The sequence below is a fragment of the Dendrobates tinctorius genome, unplaced genomic scaffold (assembly GCF_039654945.1).
Source record: "Dendrobates tinctorius isolate UK_male_01 unplaced genomic scaffold, ASM3965494v1 ptg000128l, whole genome shotgun sequence".
NCBI classification, from domain to species: domain Eukaryota; kingdom Metazoa; phylum Chordata; class Amphibia; order Anura; family Dendrobatidae; genus Dendrobates; species Dendrobates tinctorius.
In genome coordinates this window covers 9,366,985-9,385,088 of record NW_027361796.1, presented here as the reverse complement: position 1 = coordinate 9,385,088, position 18,104 = coordinate 9,366,985, and positions in this window count along the sequence as shown.

The window sequence follows — 18,104 nt, the reverse complement described above, 5'->3', positions numbered from 1 at the left end:
TTCTAGTCTCCCATGGAGACTATTGAAGCATGCAAAAAGTAAAAAAAGAATGTTTTTAAAAACATTAAAAAAAAATGTTTGATTTAAAATCACCCCCCTTTCGCCCCATTCAAAATAAAACAAAAAAAATCAAACATACACATATTCAATGAATTCAGAATAACCTTATCTATCAATATAAAAAAAGAATTAACCCAATCGGTAAATGGCGTAACGAGAAAAAAAATGTTTTGGTCATTGCTACATTGCAATAAAATGCAATAACGGGCGATCAAAAGATGGTCTGTACACCAAAATGGTATCAATAAAAATGTAAGCTCAGTGCACAAAAAAATAAGCCCTCTCCCAGCTTCAAATCCTAAAAAATTGAGAAGCTACGGGTCTCGGAAAATGGCGCCATTTTTTTTACTAATATTTGGATTTTTTTTTTCACCACTTAAATAAAAAAGAATCCAGACATGTTTGGTGTCTATGAACTTGTAATGACCTGGAGAATCATAATGGCAGGTCAGTTTTAGCATTTAGTGAAGATGGTAAAAATCAAAACTAAAAACGTGTGGAATTGCACTTCTTTTTTTGAAATTTCACCGTACTTGGATTTTTTTTCCCCATTTTCCAGTATACGATATGTTGAAACCTATAGTGTCGTTCAAATGTACAACTTGTCCCACAAACAACAAGTCTACTCATGACCATATTGAAATATACAACAACGCCCAACACTTTTAATAGAAGAAAAGGCGGTAACCTATGCAAGTAAACTGCCATTATGGTGAAAGTTCCACTCCATACATGCTTGGACCATGGAGAAATAAGGAGTAAAGGATTCGAAGATTAATAATGCAAAATTACAAATTTTATTTATCAAATGCACAGACAAGTGAATATAGTAAAAACAGCAAAGTTGCAAACATGAAGACAACTGACACGACGGACTAGGTGGGGAAAGTGCAATAAAACATGTGAACCAATGTTACCAATAATCGTGCGTGGTGAATCATACCCATGAATAGTAATGAACTGGCCATAATATGCACATATATTCTGTAAACAGGGGCAAGTCACCACTGTAATGTGTGGTAACAACAGTGAAGGTGAAAAATGATGCCCAAAGAAAAAGACATAATCAAATCATAATAGGCATAATGATACTTAAGGTAGCTTACCACTTGGTGCACGTGTAGCCAGAACCAGGAGGCAACCCACGACGCGCGTTTCGTGCACATACTGGGCGCTTTCTCAAGGGGATGGAAATTTTTGGGGTGAGATGCAGTGGATTGTGGGGTGTTTTATGGCATCCAAGGAGTTCAAATTGGTCTCATTTGACCAGACTATTTCTTCCAGCATTTTATAGGCTTGTCTAATTGTTGTTGAGCAAACTTTAAAAGCACTTGAACATGCCATTTGTTCAGCAGTGGAGTCATGCGTGGTGAGCAAGCAAACAGTCCGTGGCGATTGAGTGCATTATTTTATATTATAGGTTTTTTTTTAGATTATTGTACCTACTGATTCCAGTTTTTTTCTGTAGCTCTCCACAGGTGGTCCTTGGTTCTTGGATAATACTTCTGATAATTCTTTTTACTCCTCTGTCTGAAATTTTGCAATGAGCATCTGGTCGTGGCCAGTTTATTCTCAAATGATGTTCTTTCCTCTTCCAGATTATGGCTCCAACAGTGCTCGCTGGAACCTTCAGTAGTTTAAAAATGTTTCTGTATCCAATGCTATCAGTATGTTTTGCTACAATAGGGTTGCAAAGATCTTGAGACAGCTCACTAAAATGTTTCTTCTGTGGCACCATGGTAATGAGACACCTTTTTCTAGACCATCAGTTGAACCAGAAAGTTCTATCTTTGTCTCATCAGACCAGAGAATCTTATTTCTCATAGTCTGGGAGTCCTTCATGTGTTTTTTAGCAAACTCTACGCGGGCTCTCACATGTCTGGCACTGAGAAGAGGCTTCTGTCTGGCCACTCTATGGAGCTTAGCCACAGTGATCTAAGGGTTCTTCCTTACCTCTCTCACTAAGGCTCTTCTCCCACGATTGCTCAGTTTGGCTGGACAGCCAGGTCTAGTTAGACTTCTGGTGGTCCCAAACTTCTTCCATATAAGGATTATGTAGGCCACTGTGCTCTTAGGAACCTTGAGTACTGCAGAAATTCTTTTGTAACCTTGGTCAGATCTGTACCTTGTCAAAATTCTGACACTGAGCTCCTTGGCCAGTTTCTTTGACCTTATGATTCTCATTTGGTCTGATATGCACTGTGAGCTTTGAGGTCTTATATAGATAGATGTGTGCCTTTACAAATCAAGTCTTATCAGTTTAATTAAACACAGCTGAACTCCAATGAAGGAGTAGAACCATCTCAAGGAGGATCAAAAGGAAATGGACAGCATTTGACTTAAATATGAGTGTGAGCAGAGGGTCTGAATACTTATGACCACGTGAAATTTCAGTTTTTCTTTTTTAATCAATTTGCAAAAACTACTACGTTTCTGTTTTTTTCAGTCAAGACAGGGTGCAGAGTGTACATAAATGAGAAAAAATTAAGTTTTTTGAATTTACCAAATGGCTACAATGACGCAAAGAGTGAAAATTTTAAAGGGGCCTGAACACTGTAAAAAAGCAAAAATCTGAAAGTTCAAGCTCCGCTTTTTCCCCAAATTTTAAATAAATGAAAAAAAAAATCAAATAATGATATTTGGAATCGGCACATTTTCCACTGTCTATGCTAATAAATTCAGAAAATATTTGTCATACTGTTAATGCCGAAAAAAAATAAATTACAGATTTGCTTCTTTTTGTTTACTTCCCCTTCCCCAAAAGGGAAATGAATTCCAAAACGGTTCTATTAAAAGCTATAGCCATAGCTATGTAGTCCTGAAGAGCAAAATGAATTGAAAAGTGTAAGAATGTATGGTATTGTTTTCATTACATTATATGGGAAAATTATAGGTGTCATTGAAGACGACAACTTGTCCTGTAAACAACAAGCTCTCAGGCTGTGTGCACACGCTGCGGAAAAGGTGCGGATTCATCCGCGTGGATTTTGTACAATCCGCAGGTGAAACCGCAGGTCAAAAGACCTGCGGTTTTACCTGCGGATTGCTCTGCGGTTTTGCCCTGCGGTTTTTCATCTCCTCAATGGAGGAGATGGCAAACCGCAGGAGAATCCGCAGAAAGAATTGACATGTCAATTCTTTCTGCGGATTGAAAACCGCAGATAATCCGCACGGAAAATTCCGCACCGTCTGCACTGCGATTTTTGATTCCCATAGGGAATCATTGTACTGTACACCGCAGCAGAAACTGCTGCGGGTCCGCAGCGGCCAAAACCGCTGCGGAACCGCAGCAAAATCCGCAGCGTATGCACACAGCCTTATACAGCTTTGTCTAGTGAAAATTGCTGCATCTCCAAATTTACTGCTTTTCCTAAATCTTGCCATTAATATTTACTGTATTTTTAGTTGCCTTTTATTGGGGAAGTTAAACTTGATGATGTAATCTATTAACATGAATATGCTTTATCCAATGCTGGTGTGTATTTATCCCTCAGAATCACCATAGTGCATATTCAACTGTCTCCTCTTCAGCTATCAATACTTCTTGTATCAATGAATACACTTTTAGACCTCATTTATTTAAATTGTCTACTAGAAAAAAATCTGGCTTTATTTGAAAAAATCATTGAAGAAAAGGCATATTTAGCCAATCAAGAAGTTCATCGGTAACAATGCCTGTTTAACTGTTGGATGATTTTGTGTTGGAATATGTTTGGTGCAACAACTCCATTCCTCTCTATGAGTGTTTAGTTGATTGATTTGTATGCTGTTTATAAAGTTAGAACAAAAAAATTCCCAGAGACTCACTCAGGGAGAGCATGTGACTGTGTTTCCTGTTTTTCCTGTGACTGTGTATGAGAGAAGCAGCCTGCTGTAGATGCTGCACAGATAGAGACACACAAATGATTTGTTCCTGATATATTAAGCTTATCATATATTGTTCCTGATTGTTCCTGAATAAAGAAGCTCTGTTGTCACACACTTGGAGAGTATCCTGAATAATCTGCTGCCAACAGGTTATGGGCCCAGAGTGACACAGAACCCCAGAGTAACACAGCAACAGAATAAAAGTAAGTTTGAACCTGGTCAAGTTATTTTTGACCAAGGAGCTTGTTCAGGAAAACCCAGTATGGGCTTTTATTTTTGAAACGGACTGCAGTAAGGTAGTGGGGTGCGGTCCGTTTCCTCCAGCCCAGATCATATAAATGGCCAATGGCCACAGATTGGAGTGAAGAAAAAAATCCTGCAGGAAAAGTTTGGGTGTGTCAGTTTTGGTCTTGCATGCCGACAGGGCAGTTGGTCTGCAGAGGACTCCCTGTGTGATCCAACACAGGGCCAAGTGGAGCCAAAGGGTCTGGCACACCTGCGTTCACGGCAATGCGGTCACTCACAGCAACCAGTCCCGTACTGTCTATTGTTTTTGCCAGCTGCGATCCTGAGGATACATCGTGCTGTGCGCTGTGTGAGTTTTTGGACATTAAACACGCTTTTGTTTGAACTTGCTTGGGTCACTGCCTCATCACTGCACAGCATGGACACCGCTGCACTACATTTGGTGGAAAGAATGTGGGCAGTGTGAACTGAGGCATACCCCAAAGAGTGCTGCATGTCGTGTATTAGGCCTGCAATGCTGCAGCTTAAGCCGACTGATAAGATGGAGGAAATACTGAGACAGTTGGACGCCTCTCAAGTGCGACAGCACAAGTTGCAGGAGGAACAGCAGCAAACCAACAATTTAATTCTGCAGCTGATTGCGGCTCTGCAAGAGGCAGGTTCCCCAACAACCATATACCGATCAGAAGCCCGGTACAAGGTCCATTCAGCACTGAGGAAGATGGCTCCTGAGGACGACATGGAGGCTTTTCTCACATCTTTGAATGCACTGTGGAGTGGGAGAGCTTGCCGATGGCTCAGTGGGCTGAGGTGGTGTCCAACTTCTTGATGGTAAATGCACAAAAGGCCTACCTGTACCTCAGTCGGCACGATGCCCTGGACTATGGGAAGCTGAAAGGTGAGATCCTTGCCAGACTGGGGGTTAATACATATGTGCGGGCCCAACGGGTGTTTCAGTGGCCTTTTCCAAGACTTACCCTGCCCGATCTCACGCCTATGACTTGCTGCAAGTGGTTAAAGAATAGCTCCAGCCTGAGACATTAACCCCCATTTCAGGTGGTAGAGAGGGTGGTCGTCGACCGGCTGGTGAGGGCTCTGCCAGCAGCCATACACTCTGCATCAGATAGTAGGACTGATAGAGCGGCATACAGCCATTCAGGACTTTATACGGGACACTGCTCCACTTCGGCTGTCATGTAAGACCCCGCCATCCCAGAAGCTGGGGAAAAGTTCCTGACCCTCTACCGAGGCCAATGTGGATTGTGCCCGTATCGAAGGGATATCTCTGCAGGACAGTGACAACAGACCTGTGTCCCCTAAAGTGGCCCCAAGGTTCCCTCATGCTACATTTGTTAAGTGTTGGCGATGCCAAGAGCCTGGACATGTGGTTGCCAACTGCCCCCTAACAAAAGAACCCATAGACTGCGGGTAAACCCACCATGTATCTATGTATGCCCAGCCAGTCTGCACTGCCACCACAGGCACTGGCAGTACCAAACCTCAGCTGTGTGAGGTACTCATTAATGGGTATAAGACGGATTCTCTCATGGACTCAGGGAGCTTAGTGACCCTGGTACATGGGTCCCTGGTTGCTGGGGACAATCTTAATGGATGGAAGGTGGGGGTAGTGTGCATACATGGGGACCTCCGAGAGTACCCGACTATGGAGGTCACGTTATCCACCCCATGTGGGGAGATAAAACATGTGGTAGGAGTGGTAAAGACTCTTCCGTATGGGACTGTATTGGGAAGAAACTTTCCCCTTTTCTGATTCCTCTGGGAGACCAGGGTTAACCCTCTCAGGGTAAATAGAATTCCAGGCTCAGAACCTGAAGATCCCGAGTCAGGGATACCTGTCGTAGGGATCGCTAACATAGGGACAGAGTGTAACCCCGATAGGTTTCCCCTAGAGGTATTGGCAGGAGAAGTTGAGGAGAACCAACCAATTCCTTAGCTGGAGGTGTCACCTGGTAAGTTTGGGACTGCCTAGCTCCAGGATCCCATTCTGACCCGGCCAGGGAAAGAGTAATCAAGGTGAATGGGGTGGCTCAATGACTGGGTGCAGAGAAGGAGTTTCCTCGGATGATGATAAATCAGGAGTTACTGTACAGGGTTGAAAAAATCAGGGATGAGGTGGTAGAACAACTGGTAGTGCCCCAATCCTATCGTCGGGCGGGCCTCAACATGGCTCACACTCATATGCTGGGAGGGCATTTGGGGGCCAAAAAGATGCTAGAGTGCATATTGCAGCCGTTTTTTTGGCCTGATGTCTACGGTGAGGTCAAAAGGTATTACGACACATGTCTGGAGTGCCAATTAACATCATCCACCACGAACTACAGGAGTCCATTGGTGCCTCTGCCTATTATAGAGGAACCTTTTGAGCAGATTGCAATGGATCTGGTAGGACCAATAGTAAAATCTGCCCGGGGCCACCAGCACATATTAGTAGTGGTAGACTATGTCACCTGATACCCAGAGGCGGTACAACTCCGCCACACTTCAGCTAAACTAATAGCCTGTGAAATGTTCACTATGTTCTGTCACCTTGGGCTTCCCAAGGAGATCCTGACCGATCAAGGAACTCCATTTATGCCTAAGGTGACCAGGGAGCTGTGTATACTGCTCCAAATTAAACAGCTACATACGTCGGTGAACCATCCGCAAACCGACATGTATTCTCAGAGCTGCCGTGGCGAACCTCGGTGATTCAGCATGACATTGTCACCGAGCCCCAGGTAAGGGTATGGATGAAACCATACCAAGTGCCAGAAGCCGGGAGGCAAACAGTAGCGGCTGAAGTGAAGTAAATGCTTCAATTGGGAGTCATTTAAGAGTCCTGGAGTGGGCTAGCCCAATGGTGTTAATACCTTAACTGGACGAGTCGTTACGCTTCTGTAATGACTTCATGAAGTTAAATGAGGTGAGAAAATTTGACCTCTATCCAATGCCTCAGGCGGACAAGCTAATTAAAAGACTGGGGAAGGCCCAGTACTTCACCACACTCGATTTCACCAAAGGATACTGGCAGATGCCCCTGACAGAATCGGCTAAAGAGAAGACCGCATTTATCACTCTAGAGGGTCTGTTTCACCATGTCATCTTACCCTTTAGGTTACATGGGGCTCCGGTCACATTCCAGAGGCTGATGGACATATTGTTAGAACTGCATCGGAAATACACATTGGCCTATTTAGATGACATAGTCATCTTTAGTACCAACTGGGAGACCCACCTGTCCCAGGTACAAGCAGTGCTAGAGTCGCTCAGAATCGCAGGGTTAACAGCAAACCCAAAGAAATGCGCGATAGGGCTCATGGAAGCTTGGTACCTAGGTTACATCAGGGGTCCCCAACCTGTGGCTTGCAGTCCCATAAATTGTGGCTCGCAGCTGTCTGCCAGCTTGGGGCATTAGCTCCAGGTCTAGCAAACCGGTATGAAGAGCACATCTCAAAATGGTGCATTTTGTGGGTAGCCCTGCACAGAAGAACAGATCTAGATGCACATATTCTGGTCTTAGGGGTTTAGAGATGTTTTAGGTATGGTACACTGGAGGATGGTGCTACCTGTTAGAGGAGGTGCTCAAAGCTGGATGTGACAGTGTGTTGGCGGTATTATGGGAACCCCTTTATCTCAGTATACTGCTTTGGAGTGATTTCTGTGGAAAAGCTTCAGATATCATTATACCCATAATGGGGGGCTTTGGTTGACACTGCTTTGAGGGGGACAGGAGCTGCATGTTGCTCTTGACCCCCTCCTAGTGCCGAATGTGGCTCTCAAGGTCACAAAGGTTGGGGACCGCTGGGTTACATGATCGGCCATGGGGTGATCAAACCCCAAGTAAACAAGATTGAGGCCATTCAAAACTGGCCCAAGCCCTTAAGTACCAAACAGGTGAGGGCTTTTCTTGGCATCATTGGTTACTACCAACGGTTTATACCCAATTTTGGGGGGAAATCAGCACCCCTAACGGACCTGTTAAAAGGTAAGAAGACAGTAATGGTCCGTTGGAATCCTCAGGTGGAGGAAGCATTCCAGTCCCTGAAGTCGGCGTTGTGTGGACAGCCGGTCCTCATCAGCCCCAGCTTCAAGAAGACATTTATTTTACAAACCGATGCCTCGGAGGTAGGTCTAGAAGCGGTGCTGTCGCAAGAGGTGAATAAGGATGAGCATCCAGTCAGCTACTTGAGTAGGAAACTGACCCCGACAGAGGAAAATTATAGTGTAGTGGAGGAGTGCTTGGCTGTTAAATGGGCCTTGGAGTCCCTATGCTACTATTTGCTCGGGCGTCAGTTTCGTTTGGTAATGGACCAGTCACCTCTCGTTTGGATGAGAAGCGCAAAAGAGAGGAATGCCTGAGTCAATAGATTGTTCCTGTCCCTACAAAACTTTAGTTTTTCAGTGGAACATCGGGCGGGAAAAACAGGGAAATGTGGATGCCCTGTCACGGGTCCTCTGTATGGTTACAAATGTTCAACCCTACAAGTTTGATCAGAGGCTTGGGGGTATGTGAGGCAGAGATCGGGGTCATATGTGAGGGTCACTATGTGTCCCCCAAGATGCGCTCAGAAGCATATTAGATCCGCTGATGTGCCTTGTGGTCACAGCAGTGTTCCTGTGAGTCACAAGACAGAATAAAAGTAAGTTTGAACCTGGTAAAGTTATTTTTGATCAAGGAGCTTGTTCAGGAAAACCTAGTATGGGCTTTTATTTTTGAAACGGACTGCAGGAAGATAGTGGGGTCCGGTCCGTTTCCTCCAGCCCAGATCTTATAAGTGGCCTATAGCCACAGATTGGAGTGAAGGAAAAAGACCCTGCAGGAAGAGTTTGGGTGTGTCAGTTTTGGTCTTGCGAGCAGACAGAGCAGTTGGTCTGCAGAGCACTCCCTGTGTGAGGCAACACAGGGCCAAGCGGAGCCAAAGGGTCTGGCACACCTGTGTGCACGGCAGTGCGGTTGCTCACGGCAACTGGTCCCGGACTGTCTTTTGTTTTTCCCAGCTGCGATCCGGATAGAGTGCTGTGCACTGTGTGAGTTTTTGGACATTAATCACATTTTTGTTTGAACGTGCTTGGGTCACTGCCTCATCACTGCACAGCATGGCCACTGCTGCACTACAATATATGTATACACAGGGTGGGCCATTTATATGGATACACCTAAATAAAATTGGAATGGTTAGTGATATCAACTTCCTGTTTGTGGAACATTAGTATATGGGAGGGGGGACAGTAGTGGCCATTTTGAAGTCGGCCATTTTGGATCCAACTTTATTTTTTGCAATGGGAAGAGGGTCATGTGACACATCAAACTTATTGATAATTTCACAAGAAAAACAATGGTGTGCTTATTTTTAATGTAGCTTTCATGAGCTATTTACAAGTTTATGACCATTTATAAAATGTGTTCAAAGTACTGCCCATTGTGCTGGATTGTCAATGCAACCCTCTTCTCCCACTCTTGACACACTGATAGCCTGTTTATACAGTATGTATATATCTCTATATATAAAAGGGAATGTATGTATGTGTGTGTGTGTGTGTGTGTATCACCAACCAATCACAAAGCATCTTTCATTTTAACAGAGCTATTCAAAAGAAGCTAAGCTGTGGTTGGTTGCTATGAGCAACAGTTTTTCTTGCAATCAATCACTAAGCATCTCTCATATCACCTGAGCTGGTTAAAAGTAGCTGAGCTGTGATTGGTTGCTATGAGTAAGGTTTCTCACTTGACAACACCTCAGCAGACACTGACATGGTGGGAGAAATCTAGCATCCCGGGAACATAAGCTCCCAGCCATTGTCTGCCCCCTTGAAAGGAGCAGAGAGCACATGACAAATGAATCCCCCCTTCCCTGCCCATATCCCCATCACACATCCTCCATCCCGTAGGCACATCTTACCTCTTAAAGGGATTATTGGTATGGAAGTCAGAGCAAATCCATCCAGGGCTTTGGTTTTGACCCCAGGCCTCTCTTAAAGAGATCCCTGGTATGGAAGTTAGGACCGTTCCACTCAGCTCTGTGGTTCTGACCCCAGGGTCTCTTAAAGGGATCATTGATATGGAAGTTAGGGCAAATCCACTCAGCGCTCTGGTTCTGATCCCAGTCTCAATTAAAGGGATCCCTGGTATGAAAGTTAGGACCGTGTCACTCAGCGCTCTGGTTCTGACTCCAGGCTGACGGGATGATGTGGGATTTTAGGAGTTGTAGTTCCATGGCTCTGACGGGATGATGTGGGATATTAGGGGTAGTAGTCTGGTAGCTCTGGCTGATGAGATGATGTGGGATAATAAGGGGAGTAGTACGGTGGCTCTGGCTGACGGGATGATGTTGGATATTAGGGGTAGTAGTCTGGTGGCTCTGACAGGATGATGTGGGATATTAGTGGTAGTTGTCTGGTGGCCCTGGCTGATGGGATGATGTGGGATATTAGGGGTAGTAGTCCGGTTTCTCTGGCTGACGGGATGATGTGGGATATTAGTGGTAGTAGTCTGGTGGCTCTGGCTGACTGGATGATGTGGGATATTATTATTATTATTATTATTATTTATTTATATAGCACCATTGATTCCATGGTGTTGTACATGAGAAGGGGTTACATACAAATTACAGATATCACTTACAGTAAACAAACTAACAATGACAGACTGATACAGAGTGGAGAGAGGACCCTGCCCTTTCGGGCTTACATGCTACAGGATGGTGGGGAAGGAGACAGTAGGTTGGTGGGTTGCAGCAGTTTCGGTGTTGGTTGAGGTGATATCACTGGTAGTGGTGAGAGAGAAGGAGGCTGTAGGCTTTCTTGAAGAGGTGGGTTTTCAGGTTCCGTCTGAAGGATCCAAATGTGGTTGATAGTCGGACTTGTTGGGGCAAAGAATTCCAGAGAATAGGGGCTATTCGGGAGAAGTCTTGGAGGCGGTTGGGTGAGGAGTGAATAAGTGTGGAGGAGAGAAGGAGGTCTTGGGAGGACCGGAGATTACGTGAGGGAAGGTATCGGGAGATTAGTTCAGAGACATATGGGGGAGACAGGTTATAGATGGCCCTGTAGGTCAGAATTAGTAATTTAAATGGAATGCGCTGAGGGAATGGGAGCCAGTGAAGAGATTTGCAGAGGGGAGAAGCGGAGGAGTAGCGAGGAGAGAGATGAATTAGTCGGGCGGCAGAGTTAAGGATGGACTGGAGAGGTGCGAGGGTGTTAGCAGGGAGACCACAAAAAAGGATGTTGCAGTAGTCGAGGCGGGAGATGATGAGGGCATGCACAAGCATTTTAGTAGATTGAGGGTTGAGGAAAGGACGCATTCTGGAAATATTTTTGAGCTGGAGGCGACAGGAGGTAGAAAGAGCTTGGATGTGTGGTTTGAAGGACAGGGCAGAGTCAAAGGTTACTCCGAGGCAGCGGACTTCTGGTACTGGGGAAAGTGTGATGTCATTAATTGCTATAGCTAGGTCGGGTAAAGAAGATCTGTAAGATGGAGGAAAGATGATGAGTTCAGATTTGTCTATATTGAGTTTGAGGAAGCGAGAGGAGAAGAAGGAGGATATGGCTGATAGACACTATGGGATTCTGGATAGCAGAGAGGTGACGTCTGGGCCAGAGAGGTAGATCTGAGTGTCATCAGCATAAAGGTGGTACTGGAATCCGTGGGACTTTATGAGTTGCCCCAGACCAAGTGTAAAGATTGAGAAGAGTAGGGGTCCTAAAACAGAGCCTTGGGGGACTCCAACAGAGAGAGGGTGGGATGAGGAGGTGGTGTGGGAGTGGGAGACGCTGAATGTGCAGTTGGAAAGGTATGAGGAGATCCAGGATAGGGCAAGGCCTTTGATGCCGAAGGAGGAGAGGATCTGTAGAAGGAGGCAGTGGTCAACTGTGTCAAATGCAGCGGACAGGTCTAGAAGCAGGAGTATAGAGTATTGTCCATTTGATTTGGCTGTAAGTAGGTCGTTAGGAATTTTGGTCAGGGCTGTCTCAGTGGAGTGATGGGGGCGGAAACCAGATTGTAGATTGTCAAAGAGCGAGTTAGATGATAGGTGGGAGGAAAGTTCAGCATGGACATGCTGTTCCAGGAGTTTGGAAGCGAATGGGAGCAACGATATTGGGCGATAGCTGTACATAGCAGTTGGGTCGAGGGTTGGCTTTTTAAGGATAGGTGTGATTGTGGCATGCTTGAAAGCAGAAGGGAAGGTACCGGATGTTAGTGATAGGTTGAAGAGGTGGGTTAGGGATGGGATAAGTGTGGTGGTGAGGTTGGGGAGGAGGTGTGATGGGATGGGGTCAAGTGCACAGGTTGTGAGGTGCGATTTGGAGAAGAGGCGACTAAGTTCCCCTTAGGGGAAGTAGTCCGGCGTCTGTGTTAGGATGATGTGGGATATTAGTGGTAGTTGTCTGGTGGCCCTGGCTGATGTGGGATATTAGGGATAGTAGTACGGTGGCTTTGAGAGGATGATGTGGGATTTTAGGGGTAGTAGTCGGTGGCTCTGTCTGACGGGATGATGTGCAATATTATTACAGTGAATGTGGCTATGTGGAGTGGGTGGGCCTATACACTCAGCTATATATATATATATATATATATATATATATATGTATATGTATATATACAATATCATTATAATTTGTTATAACTAACCGTAGTTAGTTACTATGCCCGGGCAGCGCCAGGCTCTTCAGCTATAGTATATATATATATATATATATATATATACAGTCATGGCCAAAAGTATTGACACCCCTGCAATTCTGTCAGATAATACTCAGTTTCTTCCTGAAAATGATTGCAAACACAAATTCTTTGGTATTATTATCTTCATTTAATTTGTCTTAAATGAAAAAACACAAAAGAGAATGAAGCAAAAAGCAAAACATTGATCATTTCACACAAAACTCCAAAAATGGGCCGGACAAAAGTATTGGCACCCTCAGCCTAATACTTGGTTGCACAACCTTTAGCCAAAATAACTGCGACCAACCGCTTCCGGTAACCATCAAAAGAATTGTCCTAAAGCCAAATTGGATATAATTCCACACCAAACATAAAAAAGAGGGTGGACAAAAGTATTGGCACTGTTCGAAAAATCATGTGATGCTTCTCTAATTGGTGTAATTAACAGCACCTGTAACTTACCTGTGGCACCTAACAGGTGTTGGCAATAACTAAATCACACTTGCAGCCAGTTGACATGGATTAAAGTTGACTCAACCTCTGTCCTGTGTCATTGTGTGTACCACATTGAGCACGGAGAAAAGAAAGAAGACCAAAGAACTGTCTGAGGACTTGAGAAACCAAATTGTGAGGAAGCATGAGCAATCTCAAGGCTACAAGTCCATCTCCAAAGACCTGAATGTTCCTGTGTCTACCGTGCGCAGTGTCATCAAGAAGTTTAAAGCCCATGGCACTGTGGCTAACCTCCCTAGATGTGGACGGAAAAGAAAAATTGACAAGAGATTTCAACGCAAGATTGTGCGGATGTTGGATAAAGAACCTCCACTAACATCCAAACAAGTTCAAGCTGCCCTGCAGTCCGAGGGTACGATGGTGTCAACCCGTACTATCCGTCGGCATCTGAATGAAAAGGGACTGTATGGTAGGAGACCCAGGAAGACCCCACTTCTTACCCCGAGACATAAAAAGCCAGGCTGGAGTTTGCCAAAACTTACCTGAAAAAGCCTAAAACATTTTGGAAGAATGTTCTCTGGTCAGATGAGACAAAAGTAGAGCTTTTAGGGCAAAAGCATCAACATAGAGTTTACAGGAGAAAAAAGAGGCATTCAAAGAAAAGTACACGGTCCCTACAGTCAAACATGGCGGAGGTTCCCTGATGTTTTGGGGTTGCTTTGCTGCCTCTGGCACTGGACTGCTTGACCGTGTGCATGGCTTTATGAAGTCAGAAGACTACCAACAAATTTTGCAGCATAATTTAGGGCCCAGTGTGAGAAAGCTGGGTCTACCTCAGAGGTCATGGGTCTTCCAGCAGGATAATAACCCAAAACACACTTCAAAAAGCACTAGAAAATGGTTTGAGAGAAAGCACTGGAGACTTCTAAGGTGGCCAGCAATGAGTCCAGACCTGAATCCCATAGAACACCTGTGGAGAGATCTAAAAATGGCAGTTTGGAGAAGGCACCCTTCAAATATCAGGGACCTGGAGTAGTTTGCAAAAGAAGAATGGTCTAAAATTCCAGCAGAGCATTGTAAGAAACTCATTGATGGTTACCGGAAGCGGTTGGTCGCAGTTATTTTGGCTAAAGTTTGTGCAACCAAGTATTAGGCTGAGGGTGCCAATACTTTTGTCCGGCCCCTTTTTGGAGTTTTGTGTGAAATGATCAATGTTTTGCTTTTTGCTTCATTCTCTTTTGTGTTTTTTCATTTAAGACAAATTAAATGAAGATAATAATACCAAAGAATTTGTGATTGCAATCATTTTCAGGAAGAAACTGAGTATTATCTGACAGAATTGCAGGGGTGTCAATACTTTTGGCCATGACTGTATGTACATACATACACATACACGCAGTGTGTATATATATATATATATATATATACATTACACACCTTCTCATTCGAAGAGTTTTCTTTATTTTCATGACTATGAAAACTGAAGCTGATCAAGAGAATGCCAAGAGTGTGCAAAGCAGTAATCAAAGCAAAAGGTGGCTACATTGAAGAACCTAGAATATAAGACATATTTTCAGTTGTTTCACACTTTTTTGTTAACTATATAATTCCACATGTGTTAATTCATAGTTTTGATGCCCTCAGAGTGAATCTACAATTTTCATAGTCATGAAAATAAAGAAAACTCTTTGAATGAGAAGGTGTGTTCAAACTTTTGGTCTGTACTGTATGTATATATATATATATATATATATATATATATACTGTGTTCCAAATTATTATGCAAATTATATTTTTCTCTGATTTTCCTAAATAGTCGGTACAAATGTCAGTCAGTCTAATAAAAGTCATCACCCGTTAGAGTATACATCGAATTTTATTGAAGAAACCTCCCAATGATAACAGTATAATCTCCAAAATGACTAAAAACTCAAATTGCACTGTTCCAAATTATTAGGCACAGTAAAATTTCTAAACATTTGATATGTTTTAAAGAACTGAAAATGCTCATTTGTGGAATTTGCAGCATTAGGAGGATACATTCACCGAACAAAAAAGCTATTTAACTCCAAAACATCCTAACAGGCCAAGTTACATGTTAACATAGGAACCCTTCTTTGATATCACCTTCACAATTCTTGCATCCATTGAACTTGTGAGTTTTTTGGAGAGTTTCTGCTTGTATTTCTTTGCATGAAGTCAGAATAGCCTCCCAGAGCTGCTGTTTTGATGTGAACTGCCTTCCACCATCATAGATCTTTTGTTTGATGATACTCCAAAGGATCTCTATAGGGTTGAGGTCAGGGAAAGATGGTGGCCAAACCATGAGTTTATCTCCTTTGATGCCCATAGCAGTCAATGACTCAGAGGTATTCTTTGCAGCATCAGATGGTGCATTGTCATGCATGAAGAGGATTTTGCTCCTGACGGCACATTTCTGCTTTTTATACCATGGAAGACAGCTGTCAGTCAGAAACTCTATATACTTTGCAACGGTCATTTTCACACTTTCAGGAACCTTAAAGAGCCCTACCAGCTGTTTCCCCATGATTCTGGCCCAAAATATGACTCCTCCACCTCCTTGCTGACGTCGCAGCCTTGTTGGGACATAGTGGCCATCCACCAACCATCCACTACTCCATCCATCTGGACCATCGAGGGTTGCTCGACACTCATCAGTAAACAAGACTGTTTGAAAATTAGTCTTCATGTATGTCTGGGCCCACTGCAACCATTTCTGCTTGTGAACACTGTTTAGGAGTGGCCGAATAGTAGGTTTATGCACCACAGCATGCCTTTGAAGGATCCTACACCTTGAGGTTTGATGGACTCCAGAGGAACCAGCAGCTTTAAATATCTGTTTGCTGGTTTGTAATGGCTTTTTAGCAACCGCTCTCTTAATCCGATGAACTTGCCTGGCAGAAACCTTCCTCATTCTGCCTTTATCAGCACAAACATGTCTGTGCTCAGAATCAACCACAAATCTCTTAACAGTACGATGATCATGTTTAAATTTTTGGGAAATATCTAATGTTTTCATCTCTTGACCAAGGCATTGCACTATTTGATGCTTTTCAGCAGCAGAGAGATCATTTTTCTTTCTTAAATTCCTTGAAACCTGTGCCCTGCTTAATAATGTGGAACATCATTCTTAAGTAGTTTTCCTTTAATTGGGCTCACCTGGTAAACTAATTATCACAGGCATTTGAGATTGATTTCAGTGATCCAAAGAGCCCTGATACACAAAAGCATCTATGAGTTTATTTGAAAAACAAAAAATTACATCTTTATGACACATAAATCCAATTTGCATAATAATTTGGAACACAGTGTATATACAGTTGTGGCCAAAAGTATTGACACCCCTGCAATTCTGTCAGATAATATTCAGTTTCTTCCTGAAAATGATTGCAAACACAAATTCTTTGGTATTATTATCTTCATTTAATTTGTCTTAAATGAAAAAACACAAAAAGAATTGTCCTAAAGCCAAATTGGATATAATTCCACACCAAACATAAAAAAGAGGGTGGGCAAAAGTATTGGCACTGTTCGAAAAATCATGTGATGCTTCTCTAATTTGTGTAATTAACAGCACCTGTAACTTACCTGTGGCACCTAACAGGTGTTGGCAATAACTAAATCACACTTGCAGCCAGTTGACATGGATTAACTCAACCTCTGTCCTGTGTCCTTGTGTGTACCACATTTAGCATGGAGAAAAGAAAGAAGACCAAAGAACTGTCTGAGGACTTGAGAAACCAAATTGTGAGGAAGCATGAGCAATTTCAAGGCTACAAGTCCATCTCCAAAGACCTGAATGTTCCTTGTCTACCATGCGCAGTGTCATCAAGAAGTTTAAAGCCCATGGCACTGTGGCTAACCTCCCTAGATGTGGACGGAAAAGAAAAATTGACAAGAGATTTCAACGCAAGATTGTGCGGATGTTGGCTAAAGAACCTCGACTAACATCCAAACAAGTTCAAGCTGCCCTACAGTCCGAGGGAACAACAGTGTCAACCCATACTATCCGTCGGTGTCTGAATGAAAAGGGACTGTATGGTAGGAGACCCAGGAAAACCCCACTTCTTACCCCGAGACATAAAAAAGCCAGGCTGGAGTTTGCCAAAACTTACCTGAAAAAGCCTAAAACGTTTTGGAAGAATGTTCTCTGGTCAGATGAGACAAAAGTAGAGCTTTTTGGGCAAAGGCATCAACATAGAGTTTACAGGAGAAAAAAAGGCATTCAAAGAAAAAAACACAGTCCCTACAGTCAAACATGGTGGAGGTTCCTTGAGGTTTTGGGGTTGCTTTGCTGCCTCTGGCACTGGACTGCTTGACCGTGTGCATGGCATAATGAAGTCTGAAGACTACCAACAAATTTTGCGCATAATGTAGGGCCCAGTGTGAGAAAGCTGCGTCAGAGGTCATGGGTCTTCCAGCAGGATAATGACCCAAAACACACTTCAAAAAGCACTAGAAAATGGTTTGAGAGAAAGCACTGGAGACTTCTAAGGTGGCCAGCAATGAGTCCAGACCTGAATCCCATAGACCACCTGTGGAGAGATCTAAAAATGGCAGTTTGGAGAAGGTACCCTTCTAATATCAGGGACCTGGAGCAGTTTGCCAAAGAAGAATGGTCTAAAATTCCAGCAGAGCATTGTAAGAAACTCATTGATTGCTACCGGAAGCGGTTGGTCGCAGTTATTTTGGCTAAAGGTTGTGCAACCAAGTATTAGGCTGAGGATGCCAATACTTTTGTCTGGCCCATTTTTGGAGTTTTGTGTGAAATGATCAATGTTTTGCTTTTTGCTTCATT